This window comes from Hyla sarda, chromosome 6 (assembly GCF_029499605.1).
Source record: "Hyla sarda isolate aHylSar1 chromosome 6, aHylSar1.hap1, whole genome shotgun sequence".
Taxonomy (NCBI): domain Eukaryota; kingdom Metazoa; phylum Chordata; class Amphibia; order Anura; family Hylidae; genus Hyla; species Hyla sarda.
This window is the reverse complement of record NC_079194.1, coordinates 259,820,132-259,846,749: the sequence shown is the minus strand read 5'-3', so window position 1 is coordinate 259,846,749 and position 26,618 is coordinate 259,820,132. Positions and strand designations below refer to the sequence as shown.

The 26,618-nt window shown below is 44.4% G+C and overlaps 1 protein-coding gene across 7 annotated transcripts in view; it reads right to left on the bottom strand.

Moving 5' to 3' along the window:
• Positions 1-26,618, bottom strand: part of LOC130276984 (synaptotagmin-1-like) — a 271,121-nt gene that overhangs the window by 129,155 nt on the left and 115,348 nt on the right. Inside the window, exon 1 of one of the 7 annotated variants that reach the window (XM_056527091.1) lies at positions 7,308-7,425. The exons of the other annotated variants lie outside the window; for them this stretch is intronic. The gene's annotated coding sequence lies outside the window, so the exon portion shown is untranslated. Of the gene's footprint in view, positions 1-7,307; positions 7,426-26,618 lie in introns of those variants that run through there. 7 annotated transcript variants of the gene reach the window in all.

The window sequence follows — 26,618 nt, the reverse complement described above, 5'->3', positions numbered from 1 at the left end:
GAAGGCTTAGGGGAGACCTAATAACTATGTATAAATATATCAAGGGACAGTACAGAGATCTCTCCCATGATCCATTCTTACCCAGGACTGTATCTATAACAAGGGGGCATCCTCTACGTATAGAGGAAAGAAGCTTTTTACACCAGCACAGACAGAGGTTCTTTACAGTAAGAGCAGTGAGACTGTGGAATTCTGTGCCAGAGGAGGTGGTCATGGTGAACTCTGTAAAAGAGTTCAAAACAGGTCTGGATGCATTCTAGGAGAGTAATAACATCGCTGGTTATGTATACTAGATCTATAGGGACAGAATGTCGATCCAGGGATTTATTCTGACTTATTTGCCATATTTGGAGTCGGGAAGGAATTTTTACCTCTAGTATGAGGGATTTTGCCTTCCTCTGGATCAACTCAATGCAGTAGGGACTCATTAGGGATATAGGTTGAACTTGATGGACTCTGGTCTTTTTTCAATCTCATGAACTATGTTACACTTACTATGTTACAGCCCTCGTAACACACCCCTCCATAAAGACACATATACACAGCCCTCCATACACACACATATACACAGCCCTCCATACACACACATATACACAGCCCTCCATACACACACATATACACAGCCCTCCGTACACACACATATACACAGCCCCATCCCCATATACATAGTCCTCCATACACACAGCCCCCATCCTCATATACACAGCCCTCTTAAGTAAATACCTCATGTGTAATTACTGTTGCCGACAGCAGCTCCTCTATTGCTGCACCGGGCAGGGAGAGGGAGGGACACGTCGGCCAACATCATTGGCTGGCATCTTCTCCTTGTGGCTGCTGTGTGGGAGGAATTACTACACTTGCCTGGTGCTTGCTGGATGATCAAGCCGACTAGTAATGATTCTGAACTTCAAGGCAGTTGCAAATGAACAGTGTTTTTGTCATGCAAAATAGGATGACAACGCGTTTCGGGGAAGAGGGGAGTATGTCCCCTCAAAACGCATTGTCTCCCTGTTTTGCATAAAAGTAAAACCGCTGTTCATTTGCAACTGCCTTGAAGTTCAATGTTTGTATGATTGATGTGTGTGTATATGTGATTGATGTGTGTGTGATTGATGTTTGTATTATTGATGTGTGTGTATGTATGATTGATGTGTGTGCATGTCTGTGTATGATTGACGTGTGCATGATTGACGTGTGTGTGTGATGTGTATGATTGATGTTTGTATGCATGATAAATGTGTGCATGTATGATAGATCAAACATCTTTCATACATACACACATCTATCATTCATACACAAGTCATATTAACTTCTATAATATATATACAAATATTTTACATAAATGAGGAGGGGTGGGGAGTGGCAGGAGGCGATTGGTTACGGGTCAGCCTAGGACAAAGCAAAACTAAAATATTCCAAATATTGGTTTATTGGATGTAGAGAAGCGTGGCATCTTAGGGATCTTGGGAGGAGGGCAGAGGAGCTTGGAAAGGACTTAGGAGTCTGAGGGTGGAGCATAGGAGCTGGGAGGAAGACTTAGGGGTCTGAGGTAACAGAGAAGGCTGGAGGAGAATGACAGAGGGGGCTGGAGGATGACAGTGCAGGAGTGTGAATGAGCTGAACTAAAAAGAAACAGTGTGTGACACTATTATTCTTGCAGACACATTGTGTGGCAGGGTTATATTTAGAGGGTACAGTGTGTGGCAGTATTATATTCAGGGGGTACAGTGTCTGGCAGGGTTACAATTATTATTGTCTTCATAAAGAGGATGAGGATCTACTGACAAATTTAGGAACCAATAATGTCCAAGCATCATACTCTGCAGAGGCAAGATGTAGCTGGAAGAACTCCCGGCAGTCTGGAGCAGATGAAGAAGAAAAGGAGAGACAACACAGAAGATGTTGCTTAGGTCATGTGTACTTTGTCTGACTGTCCCATCAGCTGTAGTCACTTATACGTTCTGCAGGGATGAGGCATTAAACTGTACTCCAATCTGTGGCTCTCCAGCTGTTGCAAAACTCCAACTCTCATAATGCCTGAGGCATTAGCAACAGCTGGAGAGCCACTTCAGCAGTCTCAGCAGTAAGACCAAGGGACTGGCGCAAGGCGAATGTTGTACAGATCTTCAAGAAGGGCTCTAGGTCTTCGCCAGGCAATTATAGACCGGTAAGTTTAACGTGCATTGTAGGTAAATTGTTTGAAGGACTTATACGGGATTACATACAGGAATACATAGGGGATAATTGTATTATAAGTGATAGCCAGCATGGGTTTACTAAGGATAGAAGTTGTCAAACCAATGTAATTTGCTTTTATGAAGATGTGAGTAGAAGCCTTGACAGAGGAATGGCTGTGGATATAGTGTTTCTGGATTTTGCCAAAGCGTTTGATACTGTCCCTCATAGACGTCTGACAGTTAAGTTAAGGTCTTTGGGTTTGGAAACTTTAGTTTGTAATTGGATTGAACACTGGCTCATGGATCGTACCCAGAGAGTGGTGGTCAATGATTCGTACTCTGATTGGTCCCCGGTTATTAGTGGTGTACCCCGAGGTTCAGTACTGGGCCCGCTGTTGTTTAATTTATTTATCAATGATATAGAGGATGGCATTAACAGCTCTGTTTCTATCTTTGCAGATGACACCAAGCTTTGTAGCACAGTACAGTCTATAGAGGATGTGCATAAGTTACAAGATGACTTGGATAGACTAAGTGTCTGGGCATCCACTTGGCAAATGAGGTTCAATGTGGATAAATGTAAAGTTATGCATCTGGGTACAAATAACCTGCATGCGTCGTATGTCTTAGGGGGGATTAAACTGGCAGAGTCACTGGTAGAGAAGGATCTGGGTGTACTTGTAGATCACAGACTTCAGAATAGCATGCAATGTAAGGCTGCTGCTTCCAAAGCCGGCAGGATATTGTTATGTATAAAAAGAGGCATGGACTCAAGGGACAGGGACATAATACTCCCCCTTTATAAAGCATTGGTACGGCCTCACCTGGAATATGCTGTTCAGTTTTGGTCGCCTGTTAATAAAAAGGACACTGCAGAGCTGGAAAGGGTGCAGAGACGTGCTACTAAACTAATATGGGGCATGGAACATCTTAGCTATGAGGAGCGATTAAAGGAGTTACAATTGTTTAGTCTTGAGAAGAGACGTTTAACCCCTTAAGGACCAGGCCATTTTACACCTTAAGGACCAGAGCGTTTTTTGCAATTCTGACCACTGTTACTTTAAACATTAATAATTCTGGAATGCTTTTAGTTATCATTCTGATTCTGAGATTGTTTTTTCGTGACATATTCTACTTTAACTTAGTGGTAAAATTTTATGGTAACTTGCATCCTTTCTTGGTGAAAAATCCCAAAATTTGATGAAAAAAATGAAAATTTTGCATTTTTCTAACTTTGAAGCTCTCTGCTTGTAAGGAAAATGGATATTCAAAATAAAACATTTTTTGGTTCACATATACAATATGTCTACTTTATGTTTGCATCATAAAATTTATGAGTTTTTAGTTTTGGAAGACACCAGAGGGCTTCAAAGTTCAGCAGCAATTTGGAAATTTTTCACAAAATTTTCAAACTCGCTATTTTTCATGGACCAGTTCAGGTTTGAAGTGGATTTGAAGGGTCTTCATATTAGAAATACCCCATAAATGACACCATTATAAAAACTACACCCCCCAAAGTATTCAAAATGACATTCAATAAGTGTATTAACCCTTTAGGTGTTTCACAGGAATAGCAGAAAAGTGAAGGAGAAAATTCACAATCTTCATTTTTTACACTCGCATGTTCTTGTAGACCCAATTTTTGAATTTTTGCAAGGGGTAAAAAGGAGAACATTTTTACTTGTATTTGAAACCCAATTTCTCTCGAGTAAGCACATACCTCATATGTCTATGTTAATTGTTCGGCGGGCGCAGTAGAGGGCTCAGAAGGGAAGGAGCGTCAAATGGTTTTTGGGGGGCATGTCACCTTTAGGAAGCCCCTATGGTGCCATGACAGCAAAAAAAAAACACATGGCATACCATTTTGGAAACTAGACCCCTCAGGCAATGTAACAAGGGGTAAAGTGAACCTTAATACCCCACAGGTGATTCACGACTTTTGCATATGTAAAAAAAAAAAAAATATGTTTTACCTAAAATGCTTGGTTTCCCAAAAATGTTACATTTTAAAAAGGATAATAGCAGAACATACCCCCCAAAATTTGAAGCCCAATTTCTCCCGATTCAGAAAACACCCCATATGGGGGTGAAAAGTGCTCTGCTGGCGCACTACAGGTCTCAGAAGAGAAGGAGTCACATTTGGCTTTTTGAAAGCAAATTTTGCTCTGGGGGCATGCCGCATTTAGGAAGCCCCTATGGTGCCAGAACCGCAAAAAAAAAAACACATGGCATACCATTTTGGAAACCAGACCCCTCGGGGACTGTAAAAAGGGGTAAAGTGAACCTTAATACCCTACAGGTGTTTCACGACTTTTGCATATGTTAAAAAAAAAAAATTTTAACCAAAAATGCTTGGTTTCCCAAAATTTTAACATTTTTAAAAAGGGTAATAGCAGAAAATACCCCCCAAAATTTGAAGCTCAATTTCTCCCGATTCAGAAAATACCCCATATGGGGGTGAGAAGTGCTCTGCTGGCGCACTACAGGTCTCAGAAGAGGAGGAGTCACATTTGGCTTTTTGAAAGCAAATTTTGCTCTGGGGGCATGCCGCATTTAGGAAGCCCCTATGGTGACAGGACAGCAAAAAAAAACACATGGCATACTATTTTGGAAACTAGACCCCTCGGGGAACGTAACAAGGGGTAATGTGAACCTTAATACCCCACAGGTGATTCACAACTTTTGCATATGTAAAAAAAAAAATTATAATTTTTTACCTAAAATGTTGGTTTCCCAAAAATTTTAGATTTTTAAAAAGGGTAATAGCAGAAAATACCCCCCATAATTTGTAACAATTTCTCCCGAGTACGGTGATACCCCATATGTGACCCTAAACTGTTGCCTTGAAATACGACAGGGCTCCAAAGTGAGAGCGCCATGCGCATTTGAGGCCTGAATTAGGGACTTGCATAGGGGTGGACATAGGGGTATTCTACGCCAGTGATTCCCAAATAGGGTGCCTCCAGCTGTTGTAAAAGTCCCAGCATGCCTGGACAGTCAGTGGCTGTCTGGTAATACTGGGAGTAGTTGTTTTGCAACAGCTGGAGGCTCCGTTTTGGAAACAGTGGCGTACCAGACGTTTTTCATTTTTATTGGGGAGGGGGGCTGTGTAGGGGTATGTGTATATGTAGTGTTTTTTACTTTTTATCTTATTTTGTGTTAGTGTAGTGTAGTGTTTTTAGGGTACAGTCGCACGGGCGGGGGGTTCACAGTAGTTTCTCGCTGGCAGTTTGAGCAGCGGCAGAAAATTTGCCGCAGCTCAAACTTGCAGCCGGATACTTACTGTAATCCTCCCCCCATGTGAGTGTACCCTGTACGTTCACATTGGCGGGGGGGGGGGGGGGGGGGGGGAACATCCAGCTGTTGCAAAACTACAACTCCCAGCATGTAGGGTCTATAAGTGCATGCTGGGAGTTGTAGTTTTGCAACAGCTGGAGGCACACTGGTTGTGAAACACCGAGTTTGGCAACAAACTCAGTGTTTTGCAACCAGTGTGCCTTCAGCTGTTGCAAAAGCTACAACCCCCAGCATGTACGGACAGCGGAAGGGCATGTTGGGTGTTGTAGTTATGCAACAGCGGGAGGCATACTACTTTGGCTGGGGATTGTAGTTATACAACAGCTGGAGACACACTGGTTTGCTACTTAACTCAGTGTGCCTTCAGCTGTTGCAAAACTACAACTCTCAGCAGTCACCGACAGCCAACGGGCATGCTGGGAGTTGTAGTTATGCAACCAGCAGATGCACCACTACAACTACCAGCACCCGGGGTCGTCTTCCCGCACCTGCTCACGTCCTCCGGAAGAGGGGCGGAGCGGGTTGCTGGAGTGACAACCGCAGCAGGAGCCCTGATTGGTCGGCCGGGAATCCGGCCGACGAATCAGGGTGATCGTGAGGTGGCACCAGTGCCACCTCACCCCTGCAGGCTCTGGCTGTTCGGGGCCGTAAGAGACGGCCCCGAACAGCCAGTAATTCCGGTTCATCGGGTCACTGGAGACCCGATTGACCCGGAATCGCCGCAGATCGCTGGACTGAATTGTCCAGCGATCTGCGGCCATCGCCGACATGGGGGGGCATAATGACCCCCCTGGGCGATATGCCGCGATGCCTGCTGAACGATTTCAGCAGGCATCGGGCACCGGCTCCCCTCCGGCTAGCGGCGGGGGCCGGAAATGGACAGGACGTACTCCTACGTCCTCGGTCCTTAAGGACTCGGAAACGGGGGCGTAGGAGTACGTCCATTGTCCTTAAGGGGTTAAGGGGGGATATGATAAACGTCTATAAGTATATTAATGGCCCATACAAAAAAATATGGAGAAAAACTGTTCCAGGTTAAACCCCCCAAAGGACGAGGGGGCACTCCCTCCGTCTGGAGAAGAAAAGGTTTAGTCTAAAGGGGCGACACGCCTTCTTTACCATGAGGACTGTGAATTTATGGAACAGTCTACCTCAGGAACTGGTCACAGCAGGAACAATTAACAGCTTTAAAACAGGGTTAGATACATTCCTGGAACAAAATAACATTAATGCTTATGCAGAATTATAAAACTACATCCCTTCCCCTTATCCCCTTACACCCTTCCCTTCAATTCCCTGGTTGGACTTGATGGACGTATGTCTTTTTTCAATCATACTAACTATGTAACTATGTAACCTTAACCAAAAAATAAAGAAATAAATAAAGGGGCTGCTTATTTTAAAATGCCCGGGCCTATTTCTGGTCCCAGTCTGGTCCTGATGCAGGGGTCCATGGCAATTTTTTGTACCTGGGTCCTGTGGTTTCCAGCTGGGCCCCTTAATGTATTCACTAATAATTACAGTAGAATATATTTAGAATGCTGAGAAAAATTGCTATGGACACATTTACAGTATATACTCGAGTATAAGCCGAGTTTTTCCCGCACGTGCTGAAAACACCCCCCTCGGTTTATACTCGAGTGAACTCTCCGCCTGTTCAGTGGTCTTCAACCTGCTGACCTCCAGATGTTGCAAAACTAACTCCCAGCATGCCATCAGCTGTCCGGGCATGCAGGGAGTTGTAGATTTGAAACATCTGGAGGTTTGCAGGTTGAAGACCACTGCGGCCTTCATCATCATCCAGACCCCCCCCCCCTTTAGTTTTCTACTCACCTCCCCTCAGTGGGAAGGAAGGGTGAGCTGGTCCGGGCCATCAATGCTGCAGGGACTGTCCGATGGGGAGGGATAGTCGTTCTGGGCTGTCCATCTTCACTAAGGGGGCCCTCTTCTCCGCTCTGGGCCCGGACTAGTGACGTTGACTTGACGACGATGCACATGAACGTCCCTGTGCGTCATCGTCAAGGCAACGTCACTAGTCCGGGGCCGGCCCGGAGCAGAGAAGAGGGCCCCCCTGGTGAAGATGGACAGCCTGGAATGACTATCCCTCCCCACCGGACGGTCCCTGCAGCATAGATGGCCCAGACCAGCTCAACCTTCCTTCCCACCGAGGAGAGGTGAGTAGAAAACTAAAGGGGGGGGGGGGGGGGGTCTGGATGATGATGAAGACCGCAGTGGTCTTCAACCTGCGGGCCTCCAGATGTTTCAAAACTGGGAGTTGTAGTTTTGAAACATCTGGAGGTCCACAGGTTGAAGACCACTGCGGTGATGATGAAGGGGGGGTGGGGGGGGGTGGGATGATGACAGGGGGATGATGACAGACGGGGGGGGGGGGTCTGGATGATGATGAAGACCGCAGTGGTCTTCAACCTGCGGACCTCCAGATGTTTCAAAACTGGGAGTTGTAGTTTTGAAACATCTGGAGGTCCAGAGGTTGAAGACCACTGCGGTGATGATGAAGGGGGGGGTGGGGGGGGGGGGTGGGATGATGACAGGGGGATGAAGACAGGCGGTGATGATGAAGGGCGGGTGGGATGATGATGGGGAAGATGACAGGCGGTGATGATGAAGGGGGATGATGACAGGCGGTGATGATGACAGGAGGTGATGATGAAGGGGGGATGATGACGGGCGGTGATGATGACGGGGGGATAATGACAGGCGGTGATGATGAAGGGGGATGATGACAGGCGGTGATGATGAAGTGGGGGATGATGACAGGGTAATGATGAAGGGGGGGATGATGACAGGCGGTAATGAAGGGGGGATGATGAAGGGGGGGATAATGACAGGGTGATGATGATGGGGGTGTTAATGACAGGGTCTGGATGATGACAGGGGGGATTATGTATTTCCCACCCTAGGCTTATAACATCGCTCTTATAGTCGGCTGGGTACTGGAGATAGTAGTATTAACCCCTTAAGGACATAGGGCGTATCCATACGCCCCCGTTTCCAAGTCCTTAAGGACCGAGGGCGTATGGATACGCCCTGAGCATTTTCGGCCCCCGCCGCTAGCTGGAGGGGAGCCGGGGCCGGATGCCTGCTGAAATCGTTCAGCGGGCATCCCGGCATATCGCCCAGGGGGGTCATTATGTCCCCCAATGTCGGCGATTGCCGCAGATCGCTGGACAATTCAGTCCAGCGATCTGCGGCGGATTCCGGGTCAATCGGGTCTCCAGTGACCCGAAGAACCGGAATTACTGGCTGTTCGGGGCCGTCTCTTACGGCCCCGAACAGCCAGAGCCTGCAGGGGTGAGGTGGCACTGGTGCCACCTCACGATCACCCTGATTCGTCGGCCGGATTCCCGGCCGACCAATCAGGGCTCCTGCTGCGGTTGTCACTCCAGCAACCCGCTCCGCCCCTCTTCCGGAGGACGTGAGCAGGTGCGGGAAGACGACCCCGGGTGCTGGGGACCCCGATCCCCGGCGTCCCTGTTGGGATCGGGGCCCCAGGAGCGACGGCGGCGGCGAGGGACCTGTGCGGCGGCATCGTGGAGCAGCAGCAGGTGGTGAGTGACAGCCTCCTGCTGTTGCTTAGCAACAGCTCCCAGCATGCAAAAATGGCATGCTGGGAGCTGTAGTTATGCAACAGCAGGAGGCAGACCACCACAACTCCCAGCATGTCCTTATGGGCATGCTGGGACTTGTAGTTTTGCAACAGCTGGAGGCACATTCTTTCTATGGAAAAGTGTACCTTCAGCTGTTGTATAACTACAACTCCCAGCTTGCACAATCAGCTAAAGTGCATGCTGGGAGTTGTAGTGGTGCATCTGGTGGTTGCATAACTACAACTCCCAGCATGCCCGTTGGCTGTCGGTGACTGCTGAGAGTTGTAGTTTTGCAACAGCTGAAGGCACACTGAGTTAAGTAGCAAACCAGTGTGTCTCCAGCTGTTGCATAACTACAATCCCCAGCATCCCCAGCCAATGTAGTATGCCTCCGGCTGTTGCATAACTACAAGACCCAGCATGCCCTTCCGCTGTCCGTACATGCTGGGGGTTGTAGCTTTTGCAACAGCTGAAGGCACACTGGTTGCAAAACACTGAGTTTGTTACCAAACTCGGTGTTTCACAACCTGTGTGTCTCCAGCTGTTGCAAGACTACAACTCCCAGCATGCACTGATAGACCGTATATGCTGGGGGTTGTAGTTTTGCAACAGCTGGATGTTTCTCCCCCCCCCCCAAATGTGAACGTACAGGGTACACTCACATGGGCAGAGGATTACAGTAAGTATCCGGCTGCAAGTTTGAGCTGCGGCAAATTTTCTGCCGCTGCTCAAACTGCCAGCGAGAAACTACTGTGAACCACCGCTCGTGCGACTGTACCCTAAAAACACTACACTACACTAACACAAAATAAAATAAAAAGTAAAAAACACTACATATACACATACCCCTACACAGCCCCCCTCCCCAAGAAAAATGAAAAACGTCTGGTACGCCACTGTTTCCAAAACGGAGCCTCCAGCGGTTGCAAAACTACAACTCCCAGCATGCACTGATAGACCGTACATGCTGGGAGCTGCAGTTTTGCAACAGCTGGATGTCCCCCTCCCCCCCCCCGAATGTGAACGTACTGGGTACACTCACATGGGCGGAGGATTACAGTAAGTATCCGGCTGCAAGTTTGAGCTGCGGCAAATTTTCTGCTGCAGCTCAAGCTGCCAGCGAGAAACTACTGTGAACCCCCGCCCGTGCGACTGTACCCTAAAAACACTACACTACACTAACACAAAATAAAATAAAAAGTAAAAAACACTACATATACACATACACCTACACAGCCCCCCTCCCCAATAAAAATGAAAAACGTCTGGTACGCCACTGTTTCCAGAACGGAGCCTCCAGCTGTTGCAAAACAACTACTCCCAGTATTGCCATATAGCCGTTGACTGTCCAGGCATGCTGGGAGTTCTACAACAGCTGGAGGCCCCCTGTTTGGGAATCACTGGCGTAGAAGACCCCTATGTCCACCCCTATGCAACTCCCTAATTTAGGCCTCAAATGCGCATGGCGCTCTCACTTTGGAGCCCTGTCGTATTTCAAGGCAACAGTTTAGGGCCACATATGGGGTATCGCCATACTCGGGAGAAATTGGGCTTCAAATTTTGGGGGGTATTTTCTGCTATTACCCTTTTTAAAAATGTAAAATTTTTGGGAAAACAAGCATTTTAGGTAAAAAAAAATTTTTTTTTTTACATATACAAAAGTCATAAAACACCTGTGGGGTATAAAGGTTCACTTAACCCCTTGTTACGTTCCCCGAGGGGTCTAGTTTCCAAAATGGTATGCCATGTGTTTTTTTTTGCTGTCCTGGCACCATAGGGGCTTCCTAAATGCGGCATGCCCCCAGAGCAAAATTTGCTTTCAAAAAGCCAAATGTGACTCCTTCTCCTCTGAGACCTGTAGTGCGCCAGCAGAGCACTTTTCACCCCCATATGGGGTGTTTTCTGAATCGAGAGAAATTGGGATTCAAATTTTGGGGGGTGTTTTCTGCTATTACCCTTTTTAAAAATGTAAAAATTTTGGGAAACCAAGCATTTTAGGTAAAAAAAAAAAAAAAAAATTCACATATGCAAAAGTCGTGAAACACCTGTAGGGTATTAAGGTTCACATTACCCCTTGTTACGTTCCCCGAGGGGTCTAGTTTCCAAAATAGTATGCCATGTGTTTTTTTTTGCTGTCCTGGCACCATAGGGGCTTCCTAAAGGTGACATGCCCCCCAAAAACCATTTGTCGCTCCTTCTCTTCTGAGCCCCCTACTGTGTCCGCCGAACACTTTACATAGACATATGAGGTATGTGCTTACTCGAGAGAAATTGGGTTTCAAATACAAGTAAAAATTTCCTCCTTTTTACCCCTTGCAAAAATTCAAAAATTGGGTCTACAAGAACATGCGAATGTAAAAAATGAAGATTTTGAATTTTCTCCTTCACTTTTCTGCTATTCCTGTGAAACACCTAAAGGGTTAATACACTTACTGAATGTCATTTTGAATATTTTGGGGGGGCGGTGTAGTTTTTATAATGGGGTCTTTTATGGGGTATTTCTAATATGAAGACCCTTCAAATCCACTTCAAACCTGAACTGGTCCATGAAAAATAGCGAGTTTGAAAATTTTGTGAAAAATTTCAAAATTGCTGCTGAACTTTGAAGCCCTCTGGTGTCTTCCAAAAGTAAAAACTCATACATTTTATGATGCAAACATAAAGTAGACATATTGTATATGTGAACCCAAAAAAATGTATTTTGAATATCCATTTTCCTTACAAGCAGAGAGCTTCAAAGTTAGAAAAATGCAAAATTTTCATTTTTTTCATCAAATTTGGGGATTTTTCACCAAGAAAGGATGAGAGTTACCATAAAATTTTACCACTACGTTAAAGTAGAATATGTCACCAAAAAACAATCTCGGAATCAGAATGATAACTAAAAGCATTCCAGAGTTATTAATGTTTAAAGTGACAGTGGTCAGAATTGCAAAAAATGCTCTGGTCCTTAAGGTGAAAAAGGGCTCGGTCCTTAAGGGGTTAAATGGGTATTCCAGGCAAAACCTTTTTTTATATATATCAACTGGCTCTGGAAAGTTAAACAGATTTGTAAATTACTTCTATTAAAAAATCTTAATCCTTCCAATAGTTATTAGCTTCTGAAGTTTTCTGTCTAACTGCTCATGATGTCACGTCCGTGATGATGTCACGTCCCGGGAGCTGTGCATGATGGGAGAATATCCCCATAGGAACTGCACAGCTCCTGGGACGTGAGTCATCAGAGAGCAGTTAGACAGAAAACAACAACTCGACTTCAGAAGCTGATAACTAATGGAAGGATTAAGATTTTTTTAATAGAAGCTATTTACAAATCTGTTTAACTTTCCGGAGCCAGTTGATATATATAAAAAAAAGTTTTGGCCTGGAATACCCCTTAAAAAATATAGGCCGCCAACAAAATATTTTTAACTGGAACATTGTCCAAGATAGAAGCCTCTATCCACACCCATAGTTTGGTCTTGTCTTTTATCCACAATGATTTGAGTTGATATAGCAATACAGCCCGGTAATATTGAACTATTGAGGGACACCCAATACCTCCTTTTTACAATGGCGGGATAAAGGACATAGCTTTAATTCTCGGTTTTCTTTTACACCATATATATTTCATAATAACTGATTGCAATTTTTGGAGGTAAGAAAGGGGTAAGTATATTGGAACATTGCAGAAGGTGTATAATATCTAAGGCAAGACCATAATTTTAACCCCTTAAGGACGCAGCCCTTTTTCACCTTAAGGACTGAGCCCTTTTTCGCAATTCTGACCACCGTCGCTTTACGAATTAATAACTTGAAAACGCTTTTACCGAATATTCTGAGATTGTATTTTCGTGACATATTCTTCTTTATTTTAGTGGTAAATTTTTGGCGTTACTTGCATCCTATTTTGGTGAAAAATCCCAAAATTTCATGAAAATTTTGAACATTTTGCATTTTTCTTACTTTGAAGCTCTTTACTTGTAAGGAAAATAGATATTCCCAATAAATTTTATTCACAAATATAATATGTCCACTTTATGTTGGCATCATAAAATGGACATATTTTTACTTTTTGAAAAAATTAGAGGGCTTCAAAGTAGAGCAGCAATTTTCAAAAAAGTTCATGAAAATTGCAAAATCTTAAGATATAGATGTTACAGAACTACAACTCCCAGCATGTCTGGGCAGTCTAGGCATGCTGAGAGTTGTAGTTTGGCAACATCTGGAGGGCTACCGTTTGGGCAGCACTAACAGTGGTCTCCAAACTGTGACCCTCCAGATGTTGCAAAACTACAACTCCCAGCATGCCCAGACAGCCAAAGGTTGTCTGGGCATGTTGGGAGTTGCAGTTTGGCCTTCCAAGTGGTTGCCACAGTAAAGATCACTTTACTTTCACTTTAATTTCCAATCCCCCCCCCCCCCCCACCGTCGTTTCCCTACCTGTGCCTGTCTCCTGCGACGATCCGGGGTCCCCACGCATCTTCTCCTCCAGGTACCGGCCTCCATCTTCTCCCCACGTTCCCCACGACATCCAGGGGTGGGCAGAACATGGCAACCCACTGTCCTGCGCTGCTATTGGTCAGAATCAGTTCTGACCAATGGCAGGGGATAGGAGGAGATCGCAGCATTGCGACCTCGCTCCTAGCCCTCAGGATGATCGGGGCTGTCACTGACAGCTCCGATCATCCCTATTTTCCAGGTGATCGGGTCACCAGAGATCCGATCAGCCCGGAATAGCAGAAAATCGCATGTCTGAATTGACATGCGATTTTCTGCGATTGCCGACATGAGGGGTCTCAGGACCCCCCTGGACAATGTGCCGGGATGCCTGCTGAATGATTTCAGCAGGCATCCCGGTCCAGTCCCCAACCGGCTAGCGGCGGGGACCGGAATTCCCACGGGCGTATGCATAAGCCCCACGTCCTTAAAGGGGTACTCCGCCCCTAGACATCTTATCCCCTATCCAAAGGATAGGGGATAAGATGTCAGATCACTGGGGTCCCGCTGCTGAAGAACCCCGCTATCATTACTGCGCAGAGAGAGATCGCTCTGCATGTAATGACGGGCAATACAGGGGCCGGAGCATCATTACGTCACGGCCCCGCCCCTCGTGACGTCACGGCCCGCCCCGTCAATACAAGTCTATGGGAGGGGGCGTGGTGGTCGTCACGCCCCCTGCCATAGACTTGCATTAAGGGGACGGGCCGTGATGTCATGAGGGGCGGAGCCATGACGTCACGCTGCTCCAGCCCCTGTATCGCCCGTCATTACGCACAGAGCGAACTCGCTCTGTGCAGTAATGATGGCGGGGTGCCGCAGCGGCGATCCCCGGGGTCCCCAGCAGCGGGACCACGGAGATCTAACATCTTATCCCCTCTGCCCCTCTGCCCAGGGGAACAGGAACTGTGATTTTAGAGTTTGGACAGTATTAGTAGATAAGCCTAAATAAAGTACAGTGCATAGTGAAAGTATTCGGCCCCCTTGAACTTTTCGACCTTTTGCCACATTTCAGGCTTCAAACATAAAGATATAAAACTGAATTTTTTTGTGAAGAATCAACAACCAGTGGGACACAATCATGAAGTGGAACGAAATTTATTGGATATTTCCAACTATTTTAACAAATAAAAAACTGAAAATTGGGCATGCTAAATTATTCAGCCACCTTAAGTTAATACTTTGTAGCGCCACCTTTTGCTGCAATTACAGCTGTAAGTCGCTTGGGGTATGTCTCTATCAGTGTTGCACATCGAGAGACTGAAATTTTTGCCCATTCCTCCTTGCAAAACAGCTGGTGCTCAGTGAGGTTGGATGGAAAGCATTTGGGAACAGCAGTTTTCAGTTCTTTCCACAGATTCTCAATTGTATTCAGGTCTGGACTTTGACTTGGTCATTCTAACACCTGGATATGTTTATTTGTGAACCATTCAATTGTAGATTTTGCTTTATGTTTTAGATCATTGTCTTGTTGGAAGACAAATCTCCGTCCCAGTCTCAGGTCTTTTGCAGACTCCATCAGGTTTTTTTCCAGAATGGTCCTGTATTTGGCTCCATCCATCTTCCCATCAATTTTAACCATCTACCCTGTCCCTGCTGAAGAAAAGCAGGCCCAAACCATGATGTTGCCACCACCATGTTTGACAGTGGGGATGGTATGTTCAGGGTGATGAGCTGTGTTGCTTTTACGCCAAACATAACTTTTGCATCGTTGTCAAAAAGTTCGATTTTGGTTTCATCTGACCAGAGCACCTTCTTCCACATATTTGGTGTGTCTCCCAGGTGGCTTGTGGCAAACTTTAAACGACACTTTTTATGGATATCTTTAAGAAATGGCTTTCTTCTTGCCACTCTTCCATATAGGCCAGATTTGTGCAGCATACGACTGATTGTTGTCCTATGGACAGAGTTTCCCACCTCAGCTGTAGATCTCTGCAGTTCATCTAGAGTGATCATGGGCCTCTTGGCTGCATCTCTAATCAGTCTTCTCCTTGTATGAGCTGAAAGTTTAGAGGGATGGCCAGGTCTTCGTAGATTTGCAGTGGTCTGATACTCCTTCCATTTCAATATTATCACTTGCACAGTGCTCCTTGGGATGTTTAAAGCTTGGGAAATCTTTATGTATCCAAATCTGGCTTTAAACTTCTCCACAACAGTATCTTGGACCTGCCTGGTGTGTTCCTTGTTCTTCATGATGCTCTCTGCGCTTTAAACAGACCTTTACGGAGATTTGATTACACACAGGTGGATTCTATTTATCATCATTAGTCATTTAGGTCAACATTGGATCATTCAGAGATCCTCACTGAACTTCTGGAGAGAGTTTGCTGCACTGAAAGTAAAGGGGCTGAATAATTTTGCACGCCCAATTTTTCAGTTTTTTATTTGTTAAAATAGTTTGAAACATCCAATAAATTTCGTTCCACTTCATGATTGTGTCCCACTTGTTGATTCTTCACAAAAAATTACAGTTTTATATCTTTATGTTTGAAGCCTGAAATGTGGCAAAAGGTTGAAAAGTTCAAGGGGGCCGAATACTTTCACTATGCACTGTAAATGGGATTTATTGCAATTAATTATATAATAGGACAAGTTTCCAAACATGTGTAGGTCTTGTCGTATAGGAGTTCTAGAAACCAATGGGTCTCTGCATATTATAAGAACGTTGTCAGCAAAGAGGCCTATACTATGGTTTACGCCTTCCGTGTCAATATCCAAAATAAAAGGGATTAGTTCTTATTTTTTCTGCTAGAGGTTCCATTATTAAGGCAAAAATTAAGCACATGCATGTTCTGCTGGCACTCTACTGTCAGGGGAATGTCCACATGGAAATTGCGCGGACACAAGGGGCAGTCAGGGGGGGTATAATATCAGATATAAGGGGCATTATGGCTGTCATGGGGTTATAGTAGCAGATATATGAGGCATTATTGCTGTCATGGGGTATAATATCAGATATAAGGTTCATTGTGGCTATCATTGGGGCATCATATCAGGTATAAGGGACATTATGGTTGTCAGGGGGGACTCATGTTACGTATAAGGGGCATTGTGGCTGTCGTATAGGCATCATCATCATATCAGATATAAGGGGGGGGGTTGCCTGCCTACTTATCTACCTAATATAAGGGGGGGGAGATCTACCTAGCTAATGTGGGGGGGGGGGGGGGTGCCTATCTACCCACCTAATATAAAGGGGGGGATCTACCTAGTTAATATGGAGGGGGAGGGCCTGCCTGCCTACCTACTTAATAATAGAATGGGAAGAGATTTGCCTAGCTAACATCGAGGAAGAAGCCCACTTACCTACCTATGTAACATAAAGGGGAGTGGGAGAAAGATGTACCTAGATAATATTGAGGGAGAGCATCCTGCTTACCTACCTAGCTAATACTGTATAAGGGAGGGTGGGGGGTAGAAATGTTTTGCCTATCTAATATACCTGATATTGGGGAGATGGATTTTCACCTAGCTAATATGGAAGGAGGGACCTAACTGCCACATGCAGGCATAGAGGGGGCCTAACTACTATCTGGGAGCACAGAGAGGGCCTAACTACTATATAGGGGCATAGAGGGGGCATAATTCTACATGGGGCACTGAAGGAGCTCAACTACTGTATGGGGGCACTTAGGGGACCTAATTGCTATATGGGGGGCACTATTACTATAGTCATACTATAGCAAATATTGATGGAAGTTTGTATAGAAGTGTTGATGGGGACTATTGCTGAAGCCAGGAGCTTAACCCCTTAAGGACCAAGGACGCGCGTACGTCCTAGCTATCTGGTAGTTAAGGACCAAGGACGTCTGACATCTATCAGCAGGCACCCCATGCAAATGCCCAGGGGGGGTTCATTAGCGATGTCAGCGATCGCCGGTGAATTCACACCAGCGATTTGCTGCGATTCCGGATCATAGGAGTCTCCGGTGACCCGGAAAATAAGGGGGATCGGGGTTGTCCAAGACACCCACAATCCCCCTGAAGGGATAGGAGTGAGGTGGCAGGGTGCCACCCCTCCTATCCCTGCTATTGGTTGTCAATAAGGGACGACCAATAGCAGATCGGGAGCGGGGGGGGGTTAACTTTCAGTTTCCCTGTTCTGCCCACCCACAGTAGGCCGGGCACAATGGGGAAACTGTCGAGGAGCGGCGCTGAAGTCCACTTACCCATCGGCGGATGCAGCGGGCGGCGATCGGCAGCAGAAGAGGACGGCGATGCGGCTCCCTAGATCCTATGGAAGCCGGTGAGTTGCCTAGCAACATCTGGAGGGCTACAGTTTAAGATCACTCCCAGCATCCCCAGACAGCTGTTTGGGCATGCTGGGATTTGCAGTTTTGCAACATCTGGAGAGCCATAGTTTGGAGGTCACTGTGCAGTGATCTCTAAACTGTAGCCCTCTAGATCTTGAAAAACTAGAACTCCTAGCATGCCCACAAAGCAGTTTGCTATGTGGGCATGCTGGGATTTGTAGTTTTGCAACATCTGGAGGGCCACAGTTTGGAGGTCACTGTGCAGTGGTCTCTAAACTGTAGCCCTTCAGATGTTGCAAAACTGCATATCCCAGCATGTCCAAACAGCTGTCTCGACATGCTGGGAGTTGTAGTTGCATACTTCCAGCTGTTGCATAACTACATCTCCCAGCATGCCCTTCGGCGATCAGTACATGCTGGGAGTTGTAGTTTTGCAACAGCTGGAGGCACACTGGTTGGAAAATACTAAGTTAGGTAAAAGAACTTAATTGAAGGTTTTCCAACCAGTGTGCCTCCAGCTGTTCCAAAAGTACAACTCCCAGCATGCACGGTCTGTCAGTCCATGCTGGGAGTTGAAGTTTTGAAACAGCTGGAGGTTTGCCCCCCATGTGAATGTACAGGGTACATTCACACAGGCGGGTTCACAGTGAGTTTCCTGCTTCAAGTATGAGCTGCGGCAAATTTTTGGCTGCAGCGCAAACTCCTAGCGGGAAACTCACTGTAACCCTCTGCCCGTGTGAATGTACCCTAAAAACACTACACTACACTAACATAATAAAGGTTAAAACACTACATATACACACACACCCTTACACTGCCCCCCCCCCCCTCCCCCAATAAAAATGAAAAAAACTTATTGTACGGCAAGGTTTCCAAAACGGAGCCTCCAGCTGTTGCAAAACAACAACTCCCAGCATTTCCAGACAGCCACTGACTGTACAGGCATGCTGGGAGTTTAGCAACAGCTGGAGGCACCCTATTTGGGAATCACTGGCCTAGAATACCCCAATGCAATCCCTAATGTAGTCCTCAAATGCGTATGCGCTCTCTCACTTCGGAGCCCTGTCGTATTTCAAGTAAAAAGTTTAGGGCCCCATATGGGGGTATTTCTGTACTCGGGAGAAATTGCACTTCAAATTTTGGGGGGCTTTTTCTCCTTTTACCCCTTATGAAGAGGAAAAGTTGGGAACTACACCAGCCGGTTTGTGTAAAAATGTTTTACATTTTACACTAACATGCTGCTGTGGCCCCATACTTTTTATTTTCACAAGCGGTAAGAGGAAAAAAAAAAGACCCCCAAAATTTGTAACTCAATTTCTCCTGAGTACGGAAATATCCCATATGGGGGCGTAAAATGCTCTGCAGGCGCACAACAAGGCTCAGGAGGGAGAGCGCACATGTACATTTGAGGCCTAAATTGGTGATTTGCACAGGGGTGGCTGATTTTACAGTGGTTCTGACATAAACACGAAAAAAACAAATACCCACATGTGACCCCATTTTGAAAACTACACCCCTCAAGGAACATAACAAGGGGTATAGTGAGCCTTAACACCCCACAGGTGTTTGACAAATTTTCATTAAAGTTGGCTGGGAAAATGAAAAAAAAAATTTGCACTAAAAGGCTGGTGTTACCCTACATTTTCATTTTCACAAGGGAAAATAGGAAAAAAGCCCCCCGAAATTTCTAACCCCATTTCTTCTGAGTAAGAACATACCCCAAATGTGGATGTAAAGTGATATGCTGGCGCACTACAATGCTCAGAGAAGAAGCACCATTGGGCTTTTGCAGAGAAAATTTGTCCGGAATTGAAGTGTGTTTACAAAGCCCCCATAGTGCCAGAACAATGGACCCCCCCCCCCACACATGTGACCCCGTTGTGAAAACTACACCCCTCCTGTAATGTAATAAGGGTTATAGTGAGCATTTTACGCCCTACAGGGGTCTGTCAGATTTTTGGAACAGCGGTCCGTGAAATAAAAAAATAAAAATTTTAATTTGCACAGCCCACTATTCCAAGGATCTGTCAAATGCCAGTGGGGTGTAAATACTCACTGCACCCCTTATTAAAGGGGTATTCCAGGCAAAAAGTTTTAATTATATATATCAACTGGCTCTGAAAAGTTAAACAGATTTGTAAATGACTTCTATTAAAAAATCTTAATTCTTCCAATAGTTATTAGCTTCTGAAGTTGAGTTGCTGTTTTCTGTCTAACTGCTTTATGATGACTCACGTCCTGGGAGCTGTCCAGCTCCTATGGGGATATTTTCCCATCATGCAAGGGATATTCTCCCATCATGCACAGCTCCCAGGATGTGACATCATCATTGAGCAGTTAGATAGAAAACTTCAGAAGCTAATAATAATTGGAAGGATAAAATTTTTTTAATAGAAGTAATTTACAAATCTGTTTAACTTTCCGGAGCCAGTTGATATATAAAGTTTTTGCCTGGAATACCCCTTTAAATTCTGTGAGTGATGTAGTTTCCAAAATGGGGTCACATGTGGGGGGTCCACTGTGCTGACACCACGGGGGGCTTTGTAAACGCACATGGCCCCTGACTTCCTTTTCAAACAAATTCTCTTTCCAAAAGCTCAATGGTAGAATTTTTTTTTATTTTTCTTGGGGGGGGGGGGGTCATTTTCTCCTATTACCCCTTGTAAAAATTTAAAATTTGGAGAAAAAACTGCATTTTAGTGAAAACCTTTTTTTTTTCATTTACACATCCAACTTTAACCAAAAGTCGTCAAACACCTGTGAGGTGTTAGGACTCCCTGTACCCCTTGTTACGTAGTATGCCATGTGTTTTTTTTTTTTTTTTTTGCTGTTCTGGCACCATGGGGGCTTCCTAAATGCGACATGCCCCCCAAAAACCATTTCAGCAAAATTTGCTTTCAAAAAGCCAAATGTGACTCTTTCTCTTTTGAGCATTGTAGTTCGCCCGTAGAGCATTTTACGTCCTAACATGAGGTATTTTCATACTCAGAAAAGATGGGGTTACAAATTTTAGGGGGCATTTTCTCTCATTACCCTTTGTAAAAATTGTAAATTTGGGGAAAAAACTGAACTTTAATGACATTTTTTTTAAAATGTCCGCATCCAACTTTAACGAAAAGTCGTCAAACACCTGTGGGGTGTTAAGGCTCAATGGACCCCTTGTTACGTGCCTTGAGAGGTGTAGTTTCCAAAATGGTATGCAATGTGGGGGGGTTTCTGCTGTTCTGGCACCATAGGGGCTTCCTAAATGTGACATGCCCCCCAAAAAACATTTTGTAAAAACTCACTCTACAAAATCCCATTGTTGCTCCTTCCCTTCTGAGCCCTCTACTGTGCCCGTCGAACTTTTGACATACACATGAGGTATTTCCTTACTCGAGAGAAATTGGGTTACAAATTCTGAGAGGATTTTTCTCCTTTTACCCCTTGTAAAAATTCAAAAACTGGGTCTACAAGAACATGCGAGTGTAAAAAATGAAGATTTTGAATTTACTCCTTCACTTTGTTGCTATTCCTGTGAAACACCTAAAGGGTTAACACACTTACTGAATATCATTTTTAATACTTTGAGGGGTGCAGTTTTTATAATGGGGTCATTTATGGGGTATTTCTAATTAAAAAAATCCCTTTAAATGCACTTCAAACCTGTGAAAAATTGGAAAATTGCTGCTGAACTTTGAAGCCCTCTGATGTCTTCCAAAAGTAAAAACATGGCAACTTTATGATGCAAACATAAAGTAGACAAATTGTATGTGAATCAAAATATAATTTATTTAGAATGTCTATTTCCCTTACAAGCAGAGAGCTTCAAAGTTAGAAAAATGCAAAATTTTAAATTTTTTCATAAAATTTTGGGAATTTTTCACCAAGAAATGATGCAAGTATCGACGAAAATGTACCACTTACATAAAGTAGAATAATGTACACCTTTAAGTTTGGATTATATCTCTTAACACAGCAAAATATTTACACTTTTTACCAATTTGACAAAGGACAAGAATGCACAGTATTTTAAGTAGTGATGAGCGGCATATGCCATATTCAAATTCACGATATTTCATGAATATATGGATGAATATTCGTCCTATATTCACAAAATTTGCATATTCGATATATTCGCTGTTATTTTCGCATGCGCATATCTATCTATCTATATTATCTATCTATATTATCTATCTATTTTATCTATGTTCTCTATCTATGTTATCTATCTATCTATGTTATCTATCCATCTATCTCCTAATATTCTTTAGTGACGATATTGGCGAATATGAGGATATTTGCAAATATTTGCATATTCTCATATTTGCGGAAATTCTCTCTCCAGTCTAATACATAAAAAAAATATGAATATTCATAATTGCAAATATATAGTGCAATATGCGGAATTCACAATAAATATTCAATTGCGAATATTCGCATTCAACACAAATTTTAAGTAAAGTAAAAATAATTTTATATCCTCACAGAAGGGGAAAATTCAGGTGTGCTGCAGAATAAATATACTAGTATACAATAGTGTAGTGGCTACTAGCCACATAAGCTTTTATCCCTTCCATGAAAACTGATTGCTTTCCATTGAAAAGAGACTTTAATTCACCTACGTTTTGTAAATATATAAAATAAATCTGCATCTTTGCCTTGAAAGATTTGTTTTCTTAAAAGAAAGTGCTGGTAATTTTGTTAAAAGCAAGAGCCATCTCTATATACTAGACTTCTAATGTATTTGTATACAAGAAGTAATGTTTATATACACCAACTCTAACCCACATTTCCAGTCTATCAATAACCGTTGATATCCTCAAAAATACATCCCTCAACTCATCCGCTTTGTCTAGCTACCACCCTCTCTCACTTCTTTACTTTGCCTTAAACCCCTTAAACAACGTGTCTACCTCAAGCAGTCCCCCCACCTCTTTCTTGACCTATCCTCTGCCTTTGACAGTTGACAATTCCCTCCTTTTACAAACTCTCTCGTCCCTTAGAGTCACAGACTTGGCTCTCTCCTGGATCTCCTCATATCTTACTAAACATACATTCCGTGTCTCCCACTCATACACCATTTTTCAATCTCACTGTTTGGGTCCCTCAAGGATCTATGCAGGGGCCCCTATTCTTTTCCATCTAACCTTTTGGTCTGGAACATGGCTTCAAGTTACTACTTTGTTGATGATGACACTTAAATTAACCTCTGTGGTCACCTCTATATGATTCAGGTCTATTCAGGCTATACATTATCCTCCAACTTTCTAAAACTCAACATTGAAAAAACATAATTCATTATCTTTCCCCCATATTACTAAAATTCCTCACCAATTGCATACAATAGTTCAACTTTCCACCTAGTTCTACAAGTCTGCTGCCTCAGAATACTCAGCCGCAGAATAAAAACAATTATCGGCCCCTGCTACCAAAATCTTAAAGACATTTAATGAAACTCCAGCTTGAATGAAGAGTCTCTCTCTTCTCCAGTCCACCCTGGCTTCCATTTATTCCACCCTTCCCATCATTCTTTCTCTGCTAATATTGGAGATGAGCGAGCCGAATTCGGTGACCCAGATTCGACCCGAACTTTAGTATTTTTCAGGCTCGGCAAACACTAGCTTTCACTGGTTCGGCTGGCGCAAGCTGGTAAATAGCGTAAAAGAACTGAAAACATGTTTTTTTTGTGGACGGAAGAAGCAGAGTGGGCACAGTGGGCAGGGGGTAGTGAGATGACATAGGGACATCTGCAGATCATGATAACCCAGGTCCATCATGTGATTTTGCTGCTTACTGTGTCAATCGGCACAAAGGCCAATAGGACACAGCAGGGGACACAGATAAAAGGGCAGGGATATAACTCACAGTGTTCAGAGCGCTGGAACTTCTGCACAGAGGAGACGGAGAAAGAGAGAGCAAGACATAGGGACAGTTTGTGGTTAGAAAGATAGAGACTGAGATACAGATTACAAAGAGAGGACAAATAGGGACAGTAATTGATTAGAAAGAGAGAAATAAAGATTAGAAAGAGAGACCTTGTGTGTGTGTGTGTGTGTGTGTGTGTGTGTGTGTGTAACAGGATTCAATCCCCATACAAGAATCCTATAGGGGCTCCTATACAACAAAACAGCATATAAGGAGGGGACATCTCTCACAACCTCTGAAGGGCTCATCTTTTTCTACTACATATCCAAAGCCTTTTTCAAGGCTCATACCTGCATATACCTGAATTGACTAGTGTTCTTGAACCAGCTACAGTATCCAGTGAGGTGCATTGATCTGTGCAACCCACCCACAAAGCGTATTCAAGTGTAACCTATATACCTATAGGATTGCATTGAAAAAGGTACAAATGCTGTCACTGGTAAATATCGTTAGTAGTGAACGACAAGGTACTTGACTGGTGCAGCGTTAGAACAGCAACTCCTGCAGTGGTAGACTTCACCAGGTGCACAACCCATGTATAGAGATACGGCAATATCAATAAAGTAAAAAGAAGGAAACAAGAGGGCACTCATGGTACTTTGTTCACAGCAGGCTTCTTTATTCAGGTAGCGGCTGAACACATGTTCTGGCGGGACGCCATGAGCGAATGTGTGGGGCGATAGCTATTTGGTGCCAATCCCGGCACTTCCTCAGGTCACCTGAGAAAGTGCCGGGATCGGCACGAAATAGCTATCGCCCCACACGCTCGCTCATGGCGCCCCGCCAGAACATGTGTTCAGCCGCTACCTGAGTAAAGAAGCCTGCTGTGAACGAAGCACCATGAGTGCCCTTGTGTTTCCTTCTTTTTACTATATACCTATAGGGCCTGTCAACCCAGTAGTAAATATAATAGATTTCCACAAACACCTTCAGTTCGCATTGTGCCACACAAAAAGCATGAAGTGACATGTATCTAGCCTGTAGTGTTATACAGTTCTGGTGTATTTCATATTGTTCCACAAACACCTCCAGTACTCATTGTACTGTCATCTTTGCCAGGCAAAAAGTGTTAAAAGCATTGAAACTTAGATTTGACCAGTAGATTGGTGAAAATTCCCCCAAAAAGGATAAAAGTAACCAAAAAAAAAAAAAAAAAAACATGTCTGGAAAGAGTTAGAATCAATGGTCGAGCCCAGCAGAAGCGGAACTGGTGTTGGGGATACTGTACAGTGTCAAGGTGGCTATTCTGAGCAGAGCAAGGAGCCCAAAAACTGAGGGGGAGAAAGAAGCCCAAAAACTAATTGTAGTCTACTATTTCTGCTTTTTTAGTCATGTAAAGTCACCTTGGTTATAAACTCCCTGCGCCAAATTCATCAACAGTCGCACGCCACTTGATAAATTTGACGCATGGAATCATTACATAAAAGTTACCTCAGAGTCCTCCTACATTTCCTGCCTGATCTGTCTGCTGTACGAGGCAGGCCAATGTTCTGCCCTTGATGATGTTGTTTTTCTACTTTGTAAACATCTAAATAACTAACTATGGATGCTTTTAACCCCCTCCCAAATTGACCTTCTCATTTCCAAATGTTGGAAAGCAGCTAATAGTCACTGTCCACAATGAACCCTTTAGAAATCGCGATCACACTTGTTTCCCCTCCCTCATTTATGCTATTATCCCTATCCTGACCAGTTAGTCCCTGTTTTTTAATGCCGGGCATTGGCTTTTGTCCAATGTCCAGCATAAATCCTTTACACCTCGCCATCACAATTGATCACGGCATCTAAAGTAGTGGATATCACCTTGCCGGTAGCTCAGGGAAGCTGAATGTGACAACAGCGTGGAAATTGCTGTTTCCTGATCAGCTAAAATGACCTGCCTGCCTCTCCTCAGTGTAATCTTGGCTCTTATGCAGTGTCTTCATAAACAGCTTGATGAATTCCCCTCTATGTCTCTACGTAGGCATATGGAGCGTCACCACAAGGCCACGTGGGACAGTTGAGATGCCCCACAACATGAGGAAAACGCTGCTGCTGCTACTACTGAGGATTAATCAGATCCCTCCCAACTGTGTAACAGCCAGGTCTCTTTCACAGGCAGTGCATTTTGGGGATTTTCCTCAACAGTGCCATGCCCTACACCTTCCCGATCCTGTCAGTTATCCATTGGAGAATCCATGCCCTCCAGACAACAGTATAGCACAGTCACCTTGTTGTAGTGTGCCTCAATTCGTACCTGGCCAAGTTGTTGGTGGGGCAGGCCCTCCCATACCATCTTATTGACTACACGGCCTTCAGGCAACTAATGTGGGGCCAGCCCAGGTGGCCCGCACTTAGTCGCCATTATTTTGCAAAGAAAGCCGTCCCCACTTTGCAAAATCATGAGGCGGAGAGGGCGGAGAGGGTGGGCCACTCCATGAACTTGTCAGAACAGTGCATTCCACTGTTGATACGTGGAGTAGTAATTAAGGCCAGAGGCAATACATGTCCAAAAGTTTTGCTCCATTGCTATGGTCTCAGTGTAATTCCCCAGTCAGATTCTAATTTATTGCTTTTGCAAACAGCCTGCAGCCAGCCAAGGCTGCTGGCCAAATAAAGATTGCTTTTTTTTATTTATTTTTTTGCAAACCTGCTACTTCCAGCCAGGCCTGGCCTGTCTAGCAGGCTGGGGCAAAATCCAAATGGATTTTAAAGGTTTATCAACCTGCTGCTGTACTCAGGCTACTACATCATCCTGCAGTAAACCACTGTGACATGCTGAAGGTTGCCATCGCCTGAGTCACCTGGCTGGCCAAATTTGTGTTCATTTTAAAAGGTATCCCAACCTGCTGCATTTCATAGACTACTATGACTTCCTCCAGTAAGCCACTATGACATGTTCTGCTGGTAGTTTCAGC